Source organism: Hyla sarda, chromosome 3, assembly GCF_029499605.1.
Source record: "Hyla sarda isolate aHylSar1 chromosome 3, aHylSar1.hap1, whole genome shotgun sequence".
Taxonomy (NCBI): domain Eukaryota; kingdom Metazoa; phylum Chordata; class Amphibia; order Anura; family Hylidae; genus Hyla; species Hyla sarda.
The window spans coordinates 269,143,896-269,156,898 of NC_079191.1; the positions used below are offsets into that span (position 1 = coordinate 269,143,896).

The 13,003-nt window shown below is 40.7% G+C and overlaps 1 protein-coding gene across 5 annotated transcripts in view; it reads left to right on the plus strand.

Annotated features, from left to right (window-relative positions):
* PDE7B (phosphodiesterase 7B) overlaps positions 1–13,003 on the plus strand; it is a 465,941-nt gene that overhangs the window by 417,076 nt on the left and 35,862 nt on the right. The window lies entirely within an intron of this gene.

A 13,003-nucleotide genomic window follows, 5' to 3' on the forward strand; every position in this document is an offset into this window, starting at 1 on the left:
ACGATCGGCGATGTGTGGTATTAGCCGCGGGTCCCGGCCGTTGATGAGCGCTGGGACCGACGCGATGTGATGCGGAGTCGCAGCGCGACCCCACTTTATATTGCGGGAGCCGGATTAAAGTTAAGGGGTTAAGCTCTGGAGTATTTGGAGAGTCAGACTGGTGATCACATGACCAAATAAGAGTAATAAAACACATACATGGAGCTGTGCTAGAATAAAACAAATGGTGCTGTAGATCTATTGATGTATAGTGTGCATGATATAGGCAAAAAGGACCAATTGATATTCTACTACAAATGTTTCAAGAGGGGTACTCCGCTGCTCAGCGTTTGGAACAAACTGTTCCAAATGCTGGAGACAGCGCCGGGAGCTCGTGACATCATAGCCATGCCCCTCTAACCCAGTATCCCTTTAACCAATATGCAATATGGTGTGCTATGGAGTATTCCACAACTTCTTTTTTTCACAGATTTGTACAAATATTGGGGGGAAAAATTACCTCTGAATGTGGGGAAAAAATCAATATAAATGGTCATAGCAGTGTATGGGCACAGTATAAAGCATCTGTACAGCATACATCTATAATAAAGCAGTGTATGGGCACAGTATAAAGCATCTGTAAAGTATACATCTATAATAAAGCCACATGCACAAGAATTAGACATTTTCCAGTGAGACTATCCAATCCATGAAATAAAATATACAACTAAACATTTTACACATAGAAACTGTATCATTTAGAAATAGCAGGCAGGGGTACAAAAATGAGTAGCTTATGCCTTGCCCAATATTAATGGACCTTTGTGTGCTTAAAATCATCCAAGTAGGCATTACTGGCCATCATTTCCCATCCAAGCCATTTGTCAAATCCTACCATGCCTCTTTTTAATAAACATTTCTATCTCCATATTTACTCAGATCAGTCTTGTGTTCTCATAGCTTCCAAAAGGCTGCCATTATTCATCTCCGGCATTTTGCTGGGGTCAGTTCAGGCAAAGCAGTGTTTTTATTCTCAATTCTTTTTTTTTCACCTGTCAAGTACCGTTTTCTTATGCACTTCCTCCCTCAGAGAGTTTGGTATGTGAATCTCCTGAATGTGCCTTTCTACAGTAACTTCGTTCTTCTCGTCCAAGCATTTATAGCTGTGTAAGATATACACTGTATCATAACCCATGGAGGGGACATTTAGGTTTGTAAGGGTAGGCTCTGTTCACACCTTGTTTTTGGTTTACATCCAGCATGTGTTCCCAATGTATTTAGTAGACATAAGGTCCTCACTTTAGTTGTTTTCTTTTTCTAGCAAGATGCCCTATATTGAAAAACCAAGTCAACTAAACTTAAAATTTTGAGAATAAATATACCACCCAGATGTATACCAAAGGGACACATATGGACACTTTCTGTATATGTCATGCTCATTATAGTCTATAGAAACATTTGGCATATCTGTCCGTCCATAGCATTTCTTGCATATGCACTGAATGTACCCCATGAATGTTTTGAACATAACAATATGAATCCTCCTTCTTAGGGCTCATTCACACTACAGAATTTTATCATGAAAATTCCAGGGGGATTCTGCTTACAGCAGTCTTCTCCGGAATTGGTGCTTTATGTCCATGGCAATCTGGATGCCATCCTGTTTACTACAGAGCAGCGCTGGGACTTCCCCAACAGATTCCGCTGAAGGATTGAACATGTTCAGTCTACTGGTGGAATCCAGTTCCACATACGAAGTTCTGCTAAAAAATTCCCATAGTTTGAACTGAGCAGCAGATTCTATTGAGATCAGTGGGATTCTGTTTTAAGCAGAATTTGCGCAGAATTTAATTGGGAAAATTTTGCAGGAAATTCTGTATTGTAGCTGTGTCCTTAGTATAGAAGGACACTCTGTGCATAATTAAGAATTTTTTTTTGTACAGTTTTGTACAGTGTGTGTGTATAATGGTACGATGGTAGTATGTGCTGACTTTTCCTGAACAGCGCACAACATTAATAACCCCTTAAGGACCGAGGGTTTTTCCGTTTTTGCATTTTCGTTTTTTCCTCGTTGCCTTTAAAAAATCATAACTCTTTCAATTTTGCACCTAAAAATCCATATGATGGCTTATTTTTTGCGCCACCAATTCTACTTTGTAATTACATCAGTCATTTTGCCCAAAAATCTACAGCGAAATGGAAAAAAAATCATTGTGAGACAAAATTGAAAAAAAAACGCAGTTTTGTAACTTTTGGGGGCTTCCGTTTCTACGTAGTACATTTTTCGGTAAACATGACACCTTATCTTTATTCTGTAGGTCCATACGATTAAAATGATATCCTACTTATATAGATTTGAAAAAAATCATAACTACATGCAGGAAAATTAATATGTTTAAAATTGTCATCTTCTGACCCCTATAACTTTTTTATTTTTCCGCGTATAGGGCGGTATGAGGGCTCATTTTTTGCGCCGTGATCTGAAGTTTTTAGCGGTTCCATTTTTGCATTGATAGGACTTATTGATCTCTTTTTATTCATTTTTTCGTGATATAAAAAGTGACCAAAAATGTACTATTTTGGACTTTGGAATTTTTTTTGCGTGTACGCCATTGACCGTGCTGTTTTATTAACGATATATTTTTATAATTCGGAAATTTCCGCACACGGCGATACCATATATGTTTATTTTTATTTACACTGTGTTTTTTTTTATGGGAAAAGGGGGGTGATTCAAACTTTTAATAGGGAAGGGGTTAAATGATCTTTATTCACTTTTTTTTTAACCTTTTTTTGCAGTGTTATAGCTCCCATAGGGACCTATAACACTGCACACACTGATCTATTACATTGATCACTGGTTTCTCATAGGAAACCAGTGATCGATGATTCTGCCGCTTGACTGCTCATGCCTGGATCTCAGGCACTGAGCAGTCATTCGGTGATCGGACAGCGAGGAAGCAGTCAGGGATCCTCCAGCTGTCTTGTAAGCTGTTCGGGATGCAGCGATTTCGCCGCAGCTATCCCAAACAGCTCCCTGAGCTAACCGACATGCTTTCACTTTAGACGCGGTGTTCAACTTTGCGCGCGGCACCGCGATCAATGCCACGCGCTATTAGCCACGGGTCCCGGCCGTTGTTAGAAGCCGGGCCCGACCCGCTATGACGCAGTGCCACGCCGTGGCCCCGCGTTATAGATCGGGAGCGGACTCATGACGTACCGGTATGTCATGTGTCCTTAAGGAGTTAAAAAGTAAGATACAACTACTGAACTACTCCAGGTTACACCCTAGGAAATTAGTTGTGTGGAGGGCAACATAAAAATCAAGAAACTTCTATTAATGTGGGTATGAAAACTTGGCGATGAGGGGGTATAAACTCTTTGGCCCCCGATCTGTCTGTTTTTCAACATGACAACCAATCACAGCTCAGCTTTCATTTTACAAGAGCTCATTAAGATACGAAAGCTGAGCTGTTATTGGTTGTTATGAGCAAAACCAGACAGTTTTTGTCCTCATACACATTGATAAATCTGGGCTGTTATTTCAATGTTATCAGTCTGTTTAGCAAAAAAAATACCACAGAAACCAGTGTGCCTAAATACATTCTAATATGTCTAGTCAACATCTGAACCACTATTGCTAGGCCACTGTGATATAAACAGTATGTAACTTCCCAGTTACAGAGCAGCATTTCTTTTCGTACCACCCCCTAGATGGAGCCTATATTTTTGCTGGCAGCCAGTTAATGGAGAACTATCGTGCACAAAACGGGATAAGGGCATAAGTTTTATGCATGGGACGCCGGCTCTGCCTGGGAACAAGGCTTGTTAACCCTCATATGAAGCATTGGCCATCACTCCCCCTCCATATATCTCTACGGGAGAGCTGGATATACAAAGAGATACATGGTGGGGGCATGTCGGCTGTCACTTCATGCGGGGGTCAACACACTCCGTTCCCAGGGAGAGCCGGGGTCCCGTGCAGGAGGTCGCGGGGGGGGGGGGGGGGGTATCCTTGTATAGGAGAGACATTTTTGTACACAATAGGTATTTGTAGTATTTTTTTCTTCCGCATACACCTTACATACTAGTAGTATATAATGATCTCTGAAACAAGGAGAGAAAAAAATAGCCAGAGCTGCTTCCACAGTTTTCTTGTAAAAAGCAGAGCGGCCTGTCCTCGTAGGATTTCACCTTGTTAACATAGCTCTTGTGAAGTTGGAGCTACAGCAATGAGAGTGTTAGAGCTTTCTATGAAACCAAATGGAAACCCAAACTAATCAGTAAATCTGTCAGGACGTCTCCCAGGGAAGAATTGTACGAGGTGTAGTGATCTGAGATCATGCACTACAAATCCACAACTGTCAGGAATCAAGTTTACAGGGAAGAAGTGGGCTGACTTATGGACACGATAAGAATACAAATGCCTTTCTGTGGAGCTGCAGGTCTGAATTACATATTGTACCATGGGAAATCAAGTTGTTATAATAACCGGTGGTCAAGGGGAACGCTAGACATGGCCTGCATGTAAATCACTTCGGCCATGTCCTTTTTTTTCCCCTGACTTTTAAAATAATTTTGCATTTTCTTTTATTTTTAATGAGTGGTATACATGAAATATGGAATAAAGTGGCAACAGAATGGATGTGAAATAGTTATAAACAGAGAGTCATGCTGACACAGAGTTAAAGGGGGTTTCTAGTATTTTTGGAAAGTTGTATACTGTCTGGGACCAGAGTTATAATTTTTTTTTAAAATCCTTTACTTCAGTACCTGATGGAGGTGCTACAGTAATCTTGTGTACATTGTACACGCAAGGCTACAACCAATTAATGGCCTTAGCAGTGTCTTTATTCATATATGGCTTGTGACCACAGTGATTGACTGTAACTTTGTGGTGACTAGAGGGCACAGTTAGTATAGATACTTGACTCGCAGAAGTAGGGTGGTATTCTGTGTATGGGTTGATGATGGGGATTGTAGTGTGATAATTCTGTTGTTTAACTGATCGTTCCCACCACTACTTTAAGTGAAGCGGCTATCTATATCAAAGCCCTGTGAATAAATAAATATCTCAAAGGCGAGGATGTATGGATAACAGCCTTAAATTTACTGGGGTTGCAGGTACAGCAAACAGAGAGGATGATACAGACTTAAGTTTTGACACTTGATAGACATGTTATGCATAGATAGCCGGTACAAAGTCACTGCTGGAGTCCTTGTAATTGTTTGACTTGCAATGCTCCTGAGTTAACTATAGACTTACTGCAGACAGATTTGATCTGAGAATGACTAGCCTTATAACTGACTTGACTGCTAACTGGCTTGACTTATGACAGACATGACGTGTGAAAGATTTAACTGATGACACACTTGACTTTAAACAGACGTGACTTGTGACAGACTTAACTAATAACTGACTAGACTAGTCACTGACTTGACTTATTTCAGTTTCTCCCTAGATGCACATTTAGGCTCAGAGGTTTGCGGTCCCGTAATCTACTGCTGTGAGAAACCTCTGTGGGTACCTGGCTTTTCCTTCAATACACTAAACTGTGGCTGACTACCATATGGCTGACTACCTACCCTGGTGGCTATCCAGTGAGAGTGCTTACCAAAGGGGTCTTCACGGGAGTGGTCTGATGCAAAGTCTCCCTCCCTCACCCACCCACATTTCCTTAGGTTTCTCTTAGATGCCAGTGGCATAAGGGCATCCAGAAGGGAGACTCCAGATGTTAGGCTGTGGCTTTAGACAGACCAGCCCAAAGGATACCTGAACCTATTCCTGCTTTACTAGAGGGCCCCGCAGCTTTTCTATTTTCCCTAAAGCTATACTTGTGTTGGTCCTATCCCTGCAATGGGATTTACCAGGATGTTTGCAGCTGTGTCTGGATCTGAATCTTGACCTTGTGGACTGACTTCAACCGAAGGTGTGTGAGCTGCAGAAGAGAGGTATTGCTTCTCCTCTGGCCCGGCTCTAACTAACATGTACTTTTGGCCCCTTCCCTGCCCCCTGGGGACTGTGGTGGAGAAAACACTGCCTTTAGTCTTTTATTGGCACAAGGGTGACATGTTACCAGCTTAACACAAGGAATATGGGTGCAGACAGTTAACCCTTTTACTAAATTTAAGAACAGTGCATGCATGGCACATAAAAATACACATTCATAGCAATACATTTAAAGACACAATGATATCCAAGTCCCTCCATATGTTCTCCAGAGTTAAGTATGTTGTAGTATTTGCTTCTTGCATGTAGATTCCTTAAGTTATTGGCATAGCCCTGTCATCTTTTACCTACTTGCAACTGAACTTGTCAAAATATTTCATACATGGTTTCAGCGATTCATTGTTTAAAACAATCTATTTGTTGACCTGTTATGGCAATACTGAACTTCCTGAGGTGTAGTCTATAGTACTATAAAAAATGGCATTTTGGAGCCTTGTTTAAATTCCACCTTCCTCTGGTGCCTGAATCTTGCCAGCACAAAGGTGGAGATATTTGGATAGTAGAAGCTTATTAGGTAGGTGCTGACCCCTTTCTTTAACATGATAAAGGGTACCTTTTATCAGAAAAACCCTTTTTGTAGATTTCAGACTCATGCTGGAGTCCTAAATCTCAGACTGCAGCCGGTACACAGACAAGCTCAGCACTGCTCCCTGCCTGTCATCCAGACAGGCAGGAGCCAGCACTGTGCTCATAGCACAGCAGACCATACTCCTGACTCTGCCTTACTGCATGCCCCCATTTTACTATCTGAGCTCCGATCTTTCTTCTCTCTGCATATGCAGTTGTAAACAGAGAGGAGAAGATTCTGAGCTGCCGGCTGCTATGTTCACAGCCTCTATGCTGGGCCACGCCCCTTTCCTCTCTCACACTAGGATGGCCGAATGAGCAGCCAAGAAGACAATAAATCTGGAAGAAAGAGGGGGTTTTGAATGAAAAGAAACACAGGGATAGTGTCAGTGAGAGTCAGGGACAGATGGGGGGGATTAGGGAGAGTTTAGATCATGATAGGTACTCTAAGTATATACGTATGAAAACTGGTCTATATACGTAAATGTGTGTGCATTATTCTGTTCTCTGCTACTGTAATCATTTGAAAATGTATTGATTTGCATGTAATGAAAGGAAAAGATTTACTCTCCTATTTAAGATCCACATACAGTACATCCTATCCTAGGTTTAGATTTCTTGTAGTGTGTGTACAAACATGGAACACTGTAAAATGTATAAGTTACGGGTCCAGGTTTTGGTAAGAGTTGGTAAAATGGTGGTCACGTCTGTGATTGTAAAGATTCTTTGTTACATATAGGTGAAATAAAGATGAATTAAATTGTATAATTCTACCAGTATCAACTAGAAACTAGAATTCAAGTAGGATTCCTATAATGGAACATATTTCCATCAGGTAATAACCTTCATTTTACCATCATAGATTTTAAGTTTATTGTCCTAATTTCAAATGTATGCCCACACGTCATAGGGAAAACGTAATATAAATAACTAATACTTTGCTGTCATAATATTTGTCATATTTATGAACCCTTTGTCTTGTTTACTCTTCTATGCGAGAAATGTATATTTTGTTTGTTCTTTGCTTCAGTACATGAGTTTATAAAAAGCATTAAAGGTAAGCTTGGTTGACAGCTGTGTAGCTATTTGGTTGTGTAAAAGTTTCTTCTACATGGCTATCTAGAGATACAGTCAAAGAATTTCTGTAACATTTATAATACACTTGATTCCTAAAAAATGTTATGCTGCCTATGAGTAGTTTCTCTTTCTTATAACCGGTATAATACTTTTATAATACGATGAGTAAAAAAAGAGTGAAGTACGGTTAAAAAGAAGGATTTCTTTACATCATGCCTTTATGTGTATGCTGTTTGTACAAATTAGGAGTAAGGAGAGACGATTCCTATGATACGACTTCTGAGATCTATACCGTATAACGCTGAGCGTTGCGTGCTTACATTTTGTTTGTCTTTGGATCAACCTTAAGTAAATTGTCTAATTTCCTGAGCTCTGAAAATGTATCATGAGTCAGGAACAGTTGTTTTAAATCTGGACACTTGTTATAGTCCTTCAGCTCCATTCCGTAACAGGGATGACAAAATGCAATGTTAACCCGAGCAGACAAGCCGAGTGAGTTGATGTATATGCTACTATAAAATATTACCCTAGCAAACTCAGCATTCAGCCTGCTCTAGCTAGTAATATCCAGTTTCAGTGGAAGGTTGAAGAAGGGGTCAGACCAGTTACCACATACCATGAGAATCTTTTTTTCATCAAATCTATCTTGGTGGGAATTCAGAGCTCTCCTACCTTCTCCTACTTGATAACACACAATGTCTGTGTGTGGAAAGATGATGCAGGCAATGGCTGCCACCTGGGGATATGCATAGAAGTCTGGTATGTTTAGGGACAGGTCCCTTGATAGGACGCACAGTATATAGCCTCCTCTCCAGCAGAGAAACTAATATATCAAATGTATTCTCTAGTCTGCTCTACAGGGCTTTTTCCCATTACCAACTATATTGAATAATGTTCATGTGTGATACTTCTACATAGCTTTCAGTCAAACTGGGCTTTGCATGTTTAAAAGTCCATTTTTGTATATACATAGAAGAGCTTAGGCTCTGTACTGAATATTGAGGCTGATAATAGGCTCTGCACACTCTTACAACAGATTATGTCCCTTAGGGTCACTCTTACCCTGATGGGCTGTATAGCATGGTACTGTTCTAGTCTGTCTAGTAAAAACACAAACTATGTGGACTCAGTAGAATTCATTAGCTCTGCTGCAAGCTAAGTAAAAGCAGACCTGTCGTATTCATCATGGATACTGCACACACACAAAAAAAAACCTATAATGATAGAATAAACTGGTGTATAATTTCTATCTTCAGCCAATGTGATAGGTATCCCACTGACTACACACACACACACACACACACACACACACACAAGCACAAGCACATCTTATCTGGTATCTAAGAGAAATGCGCACACATTTCCTTTGGCAGAGGGGAAAGCTTCAGCCTAATGCCCTCTTGAGTTTAGGAAACACATCTCAAGTGTTTTCAGGTTTTCATAAGGAAATGAATCTGAAGAGGAAGGAATTAAAGGTACTTTGGATGACTGGTGGATATAATAAGAAGATATGAATAAGAAACACAGAGGTGTCTACAAAGTTTTCATTGCAGACAAACCAGTGGCAATGAACACATATCGCACACATAACACATAACATAGTTATGCATATATGTATAACATAATCTAGGATTACATGGCCAGCTCATCTACCAATATAAATTTTTATGGGTGTCAATAGTGCAGAGCTGATTGTGGACTGCTGGTTGCTAAGCTAGAGTTATATTGAAGTAAACAGAAGGCAAACATAGATATATTTCCTCGACACTTAGCCATAAAGTATGAAGTTTTGCTTCTTTATACTACACTGCTCAAAAAAAATAAAGGGAACACTAAGATAACACATCCTAGATCTGAATGAACGAACTAATCGTATGAAATACTTTCGTCTTTACATAGTTGAATGTGCTGACAACAATATCACACAAAAATTATCAATGGAAATCAAATTTATCAACCCATGGAGGTCTGGATATGGAGTCACACTCAAAATCAAAGTGGAAAACCACACTACAGGCTGATCCAACTTTGATTTAATGTCCTTAAAACAAATCAAAATGAGGCTCAGAAGTGTGTGTGGCCTCCACGTGCCCATATGACCTCCCTACAATGCCTGGGCATGCTCCTGATGAGGTGGTGCATGGTCTCCTGATGGGTGTCCTCCCAGACCTAGACTAAAGCATCCGCCAACTCCTGGACAGTCTGTGGTGCAGCGAGACATGATGTCCGAGCAAGACATGATGGAGCGAGACATGATGTCACAGATGTGCTCAACCGGATTCAGGTCTGGGGAACGGGCGGGCCAGTCCATAGCATCAATGCCTTCCTCTTGCAGGAACTGCTGACACACTCCAGCAACATGAGGTCTAGCATTGTCTTGCATTAGGAGGAACCCAGGGTCAACCGCACCAGCATATGGTCTCACAAGGGGTCTGAGGGTCTCATTTCAGTACCTCTGGCAAGCACATGGCTACCTCTGGCAAGCACATGGAGGGCTGTGTGGCCCACCAAAGAAATGCCACCCCACACCATTACTGACCCACCACCAAATCAGTCATGCTGGAGGATGTTGCAGGCAACAGAATGTTCTCCACAGCATCTCCAAACTCTATCACATCTGTCACATGTGCTCAGTGTGAACCTCATCCTGCATGATATTAGGCTGTAAACACAACCCCCACTTGTGGATGTCGGGCCCTCATACCACCCTCATGGAGACTGTTTCTGACCATTTGAGTGGACACATGCACATTTGTGGCCTGCTGGAGGTCATTTTGCAGGGCTCTGGCAGTGCTCCTCCTGCTCCTTCTTGCATTAAGGCGGAGGTAGCGGTCCTGCTGCTGGGTTGCTACCCTCCTACGGCCTCCTCCATATCTCCTGATGTACTGGCCTGTCTCCTGGAAGCACTTCCATACTCATTGAAAGACACAGAAAACCTTCTTGCCACAGCTCGCATTGATGTGCCATCCTGGATGAGCTGCACTACCTGAGCCACTTATGTGGGTTGTAGACTCCGTTTCATGCTACACTAGAGTGAAAGCACCCCAGCATTCAAAAGTGACCAAAACATGAGCCAGGAAGCATAGAAACTGAGAAGTGGTCTGTGGTCACCACCTGCAGAACAACTCCTTTATTGGGGGTGTCTTGCTAATTGCCTATAATTTCCACCTGTTGTCTGTTCCATTTGCACAACAGCATGTGAAATTGATTGTCAATCAGTGTTGCTTCCTGAGTGGTCAGTGTGATTTCACAGAAGTGTGATTGACTTGGAGTTGCATTGTGTTGTTTAAGTGTTCCTTTTATTTTTTTTGAGCAGTGATTATTATTCGTTTCTTGTTTTTTTCACATGACTAGCCATACATTTTCAGTGCTTATTTTTATGATTTAGCCATCTTTGTAAACCTCAAGTATGAATTCAATTAAAGAGAACCTGTTTGATCTACAGGGCCTAGCACACCAACCTAGGACCTGACAGGTGAGGACAGTGTTCCAATGCTATTCCACTCAGCTGTCTGCCAACTAAAAAAGAAGTTTGAATGGGGTGTGCCATGACTTGTGTCCAGTTATGTGGGGGGATTGTGGTGGCATCCAGTCATGCTTGCTGCGCCCTCCTATCGCCCAGACTGGCTTGATTGACAGTCTGAGTGCCACGTCAGTACACTGCTCTCCTCACCCGTCTCAGCGTCTAGTCTAGACTAAGGGTCTCAGCTCTAGTACCCTTAGTCAGGAAGTGTTAAGTGAGGATAGATGAGGTATAAAGCCTGCTAATTTTAAACTTACTATAGGGATACTTTACATAAAAAAATCTGATCAATACCACAATGGTACAGATTAAAACAACAGATTACGGTACAAAAAAATGCAACCCGGTACACGGAAAAATAGAAAAAGTTATAGGGGGGGGGTGGCAGAAGATGACAATTTAAAGCATACAAATTTTTGTAAAAAAATAAAGTTCTAATTTTTTAAAAGATTGAAAATAAATCAAAACATATACTGTATAAATTGGATATCGTTTTAATAGTATGGACCTACATAATAGAGATAACTTGTCATTCTTACCTAAAAGTGCACTGCGTAGAAGAGGAAGCCCCTAAAAGTCACAAAATAGCATTTTTCAATTTTGCCCCACCAATAATATTGTTTGTTTTACTGTAGATTTGGTAGTAAAATGAGTGATGTAATTACAAAGTACAAATTGTGTTGGAAAAAACAAGCCAAAGCCTAGGTTTCCACACAGGTATTTTCTGGCAATTTTTGGAAAACTGCCACTGCAGTATTTGAGCCAAAGTCAGAAGAGGATCCAGTAGGAAGGAAAAGTATAAGTCCTTCCTTTATATTTTCCATTTATTTTGAATACACTTCTGGCTTTCGCTCAAAAACTATAGTGTCCAAAAAAAAAAAAAAATGCCAGAAAAAACTTGGGTGAAAACCTAGGCTTATATGAATCTGTAGGTGAAAAATTAAAAGTGTTATGGCTATTAGAAATAAGGAGGAAAAAATAAAAGTAAAAAATGTCCCTCCTCCTTGAGTGGTTAAGATTATGTTTAGCATTTAGAGAGGAATTTACTATGTTTTCTGTGCCTGTTTTCTTTTGCATTTTACACTAATTGCTTCGTCTTTGGCTTTTTAGACACATTTGTCAGGTTTCTGCACCATTCTTTCGCAGGTTGCTGTCATGAGCTTTTGGCCCAAAATGGGATCTAGCTGTGGCATGTTACATACATTCATTATATGTGACTTTTTAAATATAAGTTTCCAGCAATTCCATTCCACTCAATCGGTGGTGTAAAATCCACATCACTTGACAATGAGACATTTTGCAACAATAAAAATTGTGAAAAAAGTGGGGTAAAAAATGCACAAATAATAAGTAAATCCCTCTCATTGTTCCTGAAAAAGGCATTTTCTAACCCAAAATGTGTAATGGACAACTTTGAATATCTCAGTTTTATAAACTGGTGAATTACGTATTTTATCTAGCATAACAGTGGATACCTAGGAATGATGATATAAGGAGCTCTAGGGCCATCCGTTTTCTGCTTTGACAAAATCTATACTGTGAATTTATTGTGCATTAGTTTTAGTATGCTGTAAATTCATTTAAAAGGAAAACTGTCAGTAGGGTCACCCGCACCGACCTGAATCGGACCAAAAATGATTATTACTTGTTATGTGCAATGGAGGTGGCTGTTGAAGGTGGAATGCTTTCTCCCTCCTCCTCTGGCTGATAACCCTGCCCTCTTCAGGATGAGAAGGTGAATATTTATGAAGGGGCGGAGTTATCAGTTGAAGGTGGGCAGGGTTATAGTTTGGAGGGGGAAGTCCTGCAGGAACATGTGAGAACTGAGTTCCTGCACTTTTTCCACA